At 35.5% G+C, this 5958-nt stretch overlaps 1 pseudogene; it reads right to left on the bottom strand.

Annotated features, from left to right (window-relative positions):
* The window catches only part of LOC133641467 (vesicular glutamate transporter 3-like), a 6504-nt pseudogene extending 1715 nt beyond the window's left edge, over positions 1-4789 (bottom strand).
* Positions 4790-5958: the final 1169 nt, after the last annotated feature.

Raw genomic sequence — 5958 nt, forward strand, 5'->3', positions numbered from 1 at the left:
TGTATATATTATATAAAAATATTAGATAATAATATAATATATCAGTATATATTATATACTGTATATATAATATGTAAATATTACATATATGTTATATTTTATATTGCTACTATGGTGCATTTTTAGTCTACTTAATACCTGCATTATCCTTTCCATCCTTACCCTTTCCATCCTTTGAAACTGAGCTACTGTGCGGAACAATTTCCCTTGTGGATCAATAAAGCTTGTGTAAGTCTAAGTCTAAGTCTAAGTGATTTAAAGGAGACCGATTATGCAAACACAACTTTTCTTACCTATTGGTACCTCCTATTGGTACCTGTTTTTGAGTATTTGGGATTTGTAAAAGTCCCAAAAATGTCAAATCAAATCATGAAGGCATAGCGGAGATATTTATAAAAACAACCTTGCTTTCCTTCGAACTTCCTCCAAAAGAGCCATTTGGAATTTGCTCCTTTTGTGACATTCTTCCCATCGGTGACGTCAGCGGATATCTCCATATATGGTAAAGTTTTACCCGAAGACCTTTGCGTGAGTCCGCGCTGTGGTCAATAAGTTCCTTCTTTTTCTCTATCTTCTTGTTGTGGGGCAGACTGGCTCGTACATTCACATGCATCTTCTGCTGTTGCCATTTCTAATACAAAGTAGCGTGTAGTTCAAACTTTTATTCGTCAATAGACTCATTAAAACGTACAACATGGCTGACGGGGAGAAGACGGAGTTGTAGTGTACCCACATAAATAAGACCGCCCACAAAAAGGTGCATCCAGAGGAGACGGTCAGAAAGCGGCCTGTACGGTCGGTAAAACATAATCTATTTTGACCAATGAACCACCATTACATTAAAATCTGAATAAGACCCCTTTAAGGGTTTATTTCATGTCTAGAGGGGTCTCATGTCAAAAAGTATGTTTAGAACCTAGTAAACCGTTTTTTTTGTATGCTCTGGCTAAGAAAATATTAAATTCATAATTAATGATTCTTGCTTTGCCGAAATATGTTTGTCGCGGTCATGTCCAGAGCCAATTAACAGCAAAAACGAGGGACAACTGTAATCATACTCACCCCATCCCCTTGCAGTACACTCAGACATGCCCATGGAACCTCTCCCCCTACACTAAGTGCATTTTATATACATAATATTTTGTCAATTACTGCTCACTGGTCAGGTCATTATTCATACATGAATAATTTTAGTCATTTATGCTGTTTGGTTATCACTTATGCTGCTACTGAGTACTTTGATCATGTCACCAACCAATCACCAACTCCTGCCTCTATGACTTACCACCCATTATCTTAGTTCAATATTTGCAAATATCGTTTTTTGGTAACACTTTAGTATGGGGAACATATTCACCATTAATTAGTTGCTTATTAACATGCAACTTAGTAACATGTTGGCTCTTAATTAGTCATTTTTAAGTACTTATTAATGCCTTAGTCTGCATGGCCTTATTATACAACCTAACCTTAACCCCAACGCTAACCCCAACCCTAACCCTAACCCCCTAACCCTAACCCTCTAACCCTAAACCTAACCCTCTAACCCTAACCCTAACCATAACCATAAACCTAACCAAATAACTCTAAATGAAGTCTTTGTTACTTAGAATATGTTCTCCTAGTGTCCAAATAACTCTAAATTAAGTCTTTGTTACTTAGAATATGCTACCCCATACTAAAGTGTTATAAATGTGTTTTTTTGTCATTGTTTTTAAAGTGTCCTTTATTTAAAGCCTCGACAAAAATGTTGTTATGTTTGATTGACTGATTGAGTAGTTTATTGACATCTTAAAGAATTGAATCCATGTAATGCTTTAAAAAGGCAAATGGGTGGCACAAAAAGCCAAAAGGCTTGTTTCCATTGTGGTCCATTAAATATTGATCACATTTGATACATTGACATCCATTGCTTTCGGTCTCCCCTATATATAACCCACATATGCGGTCCTCTCCCAGGTTTCTCATAGTCATTCACACCGACGTCTCACTGGGGTGAGTTTTCCTTGCCCTTATGTGGGCTCTGAACCAAGGATGTCGTTGTGGCTTGCGCAGCCCTTTGAGACACTTGTGATTTAGGGCTACATAAATAAACATTGATTGATACATTAAATAATAAAATATATATAACCTGTAACATGTATATTAAAAAATATGTTAAAAAATTGATAAATGATAAAAAATTGATAAATGATGTACATATACACAGTATACATGTTAGGTGATTTGAAAAACAATATATACAAAAAATGGGGGAGGGGGGGAGGGTTATATACACTACGTTGACATAAAGACAATAAATGCCCTTGAATCTTGCATCTCGGTGATGGCACTTTAAAAGTGGAAAAAAGCAACAACAACAATGGCAAAAGTAAGAACATCTCTGCTGTCATGCCGAGGTCAGAAGGTAAGCAGTCAAGGCACATAGCACAAGGTTGCCAGACTTTTGCTATCAGGTTGCATTCAGGTAGATTACACCTGTTCCATTACCATCTTTTTCAATAGTAGTCTGCACTCCTGAACTACATTTCATCCGATATGTGCAGTACATGCAACACATATGCGCGACAAAATCAACAACAAAAAAAGTCTTCTCCTTTATTCCACATTTCCACAATTTACTTTGTTCTTGTCATATTGTTTGTGCCACATAGAAACATGCAGATCTTGTCATGTCTGTTGATCATGTTTTTGTTTGGCCATGTGCTGTTTGTTTTGTGGACTCTTTTTTTAGTTCCTGGTGTCACTTCCTTGTTTGGTTTGGTTTCCATGGTCACCCATTAGTTTTCACCTGTCATGTCACGCACCTGTTTCACGTTTTGAGTCACGCACCTGTTGTTAATCATGTCTGTGTTATTTAAGTCTTTCTTTCTGTTCACTCGTTCTGCGTTCATTATCTTTATGTCACACCAGTTCAGGTATCATTCTGACCAAGTAAGTTTTCATAGTCCATGTCATAGTTTCTGTTAACTAGCAGCTTCATTTGTGTTTTAGGCACGCTTGCCTTTTTTGTTGTATTTTTGTGGTTATGGTAGTGATTTATTTATGTTAAATAAATCCAAGCCTACCTTCACGCTGTCGTCCGGAGCCGTCTTTGCACTGGAAGAACAACCCCGCAGCACGCTGCGACCCCCCAACGCGACAGATCTCCAAATTGTATAGTTGTCAACCGTATATCCTTATTTGAGAATTTATTTCAAAGAGTAGCCTGTCTTACTTGTTGATAGTAGGTTGACTATTGATTTTTAATAAATATTTTGTGTAGCCAAAATGTTCAAAATAGATATAATTATATATTTTTTCTATAACTTACATTGCAGTTTTTGTCTGATTTTGCGAAAACTGCATCCAGTGGCATCACAGTAGAAGTGTTCATTGGTTACACCAGATATGTAGTGAATTAATGAATTAAATATATATTTTTAATATATGATAATATTATTATGATCATATTAAACATAATACTGTATATGTTTACTTTGTACTTTGTATATATGTGCATGTATATATAAATGATCATATGCATGGATATAAAATGTTTGTTTTTTTTGTTATAAAAAAATACAATCATGTGTGCTTACGGACTGTATCCCTGCAGACTGTATTGATCTATATTGATATATAATGTAGGAACCACAAATATTAATAAACAGAAAGAAACTATCCTTTTGTGCGAATGAGTGTGAATGAGTGTAAATGGGGGAGGGAGGTTTGTTGGGTTGGTGCACTAATTGTAAGTGTATCTTGTGTTTATTATGTTGATTTAATAAAAAAATAAAAAATTTTTTTTTTTTTTTTTTTTTTTAATTTCTTGTGCGGCCCAGTACCAATCGATCCACGGACCGGTACCGGGCCGCGGCCCGGTGGTTGGGGACCACTGCCCTACATCACATTTATAATACACGTCAATTTACATAGTGATGTGAATTTTACAACTCCTCACGATCCAATTTGATTCCAATTTTCGGGGTGACAGTCCAATTCATAACGATTCTCGATGTAACCCATTCTCATAATATATAATTTGGTATAAAATCATAATAAAAACATTTTCAAAACAGGTTATAAAAGCTCTATTTGGCCTGAGAGCCGAATATTTAAAAAAAATTATCGAGGTTTTATATAAATCCCCTGATGAGCAGGGAAACCTGCGAAACAGGCTTGTAGGGATGATATAGCCTCTTGTGTTTTTTCCTGACCTAACATATATTCCGCTCTACCCCGGTATTGAGCACTGTATAACTGATAAACCACAGAAACCTATATATATATATATATATATATATATATATATATATATATATATATATATATATATATATATATATATATATATATATATATATACATATTGTTGTTTTTTTTATTAGATTTTTGAAAATTGAGCCAGATAAATGAGATTCGCGAATAGAAAATAAAGAAAAAAGAGTTGATATAATCACCAGTACGAAAGCATGTACCAGCACCAAACACTGTAATGTATGAGACATCAAGTAATTATTACTGTCTTTTAATACATTCTTCAGCCTGGCAAGCACAACAACCAAATATGTATCTTCTGATAACAATTAACATATTATTATACTACCAGACTCTGAGTGACACACCAGCACTCTACAGGTTTTTTTAAATTACAGATGAAACATTGCTCTTCCCATCATTCTCTTTATAATAAAAAATGCTCTTACCTTTGCAGTTTGCCTAACGAATTTCCAACTGTACTCTTCACATCTTCTTTTCCAGGCTTTAGCACCTGTTCCTTCAAACCCCCCAAAGCACCAAAAGGCATGTTGACTGGTCTCCGTTAAGCAAAAGGTGTCTTGGCGTCTCTGACCGACAAAATCCACTAGACGTCCATCCTTCATAGGCTTGTGGCACGAGATGTTGACTCCACTGTTGACTGCAGGTGCCAAGGGTGACACAGACAGACTAACCCTGCACCCTTCTCAGACGTGCAGTGAGGATTCAGAGGACAAAGATGATGTTGGCCAAGTCCTCGAATATAATTTCATGTCTTTGGAAGACTTTTAAACTAACTATTTCAAACTACAGAATCCACTTTTTTTAAGCTCCTTGCCACGTTGATCATCTATGTATCCAGCTGGAGTGGAAGCATATCTTCAAGCCACCGCTCCATCTCACGCTCTCCAAGAAAGGAGGGGAAGGTGTTGCCCAGCCCCTCTATTCATCCTCTTTATCATTACCACCATCTTCCCCCCAACGTCATCTCTGCAGGTTCATCTGATGTCAGTCTGCTGGGCGAACAATGAAAGATGAATGAGCCTGACAAAAGGTATATAAGTTCAGGTGACAAACTTCTCTACATGCTACTCTCATAATTTCTGTCTGTGGACCAAATGACAAAACTTATTACAGAATCTCAATTTACAATTTATTTGTATTTTTATTTTTTTAAATAAATGAATCCATCCAACACAATAATACACAATAATACCATAATAATACAATTCCAATTCCAAAACCAAACATGGCCCAGCAACATTCAGAATAGCAATCGACTGAGCAATTGAGAGGACACACCAACATGACACAAAACAATCCAAAAGTAGTCAAACAAAAATGAATATCAGCAACAGTATCAATATTAATAATACTTCCAACATAACAGTGATTAGAAATCCCTCATTGATATTATCATCACAGCCATTTATAACATATAAAATAAAAACATTTAAAAAATGAACAATAATGTTACACTTGCATCACATCTCATAAGCTTGACAACACATTGTGTCCAATATTTTCCACAAAGATAAAAGAAGTCAGTTTTTTCTACTGATATAATTTCCATAGCTTGTGTATACCAGTCAGTATGAGTTGGACTATCAACATCTATCCATTTTTTTTAGTATTACCCTTTTTGTTATCATGCATGTTGAAAGAAATGCCTTTTTACTCTTTAATGACACGTTACTAAATTGATGCAGATCACCAAGA

Source organism: Entelurus aequoreus, linkage group LG24, assembly GCF_033978785.1.
Source record: "Entelurus aequoreus isolate RoL-2023_Sb linkage group LG24, RoL_Eaeq_v1.1, whole genome shotgun sequence".
Taxonomy (NCBI): Eukaryota; Metazoa; Chordata; class Actinopteri; order Syngnathiformes; family Syngnathidae; genus Entelurus; species Entelurus aequoreus.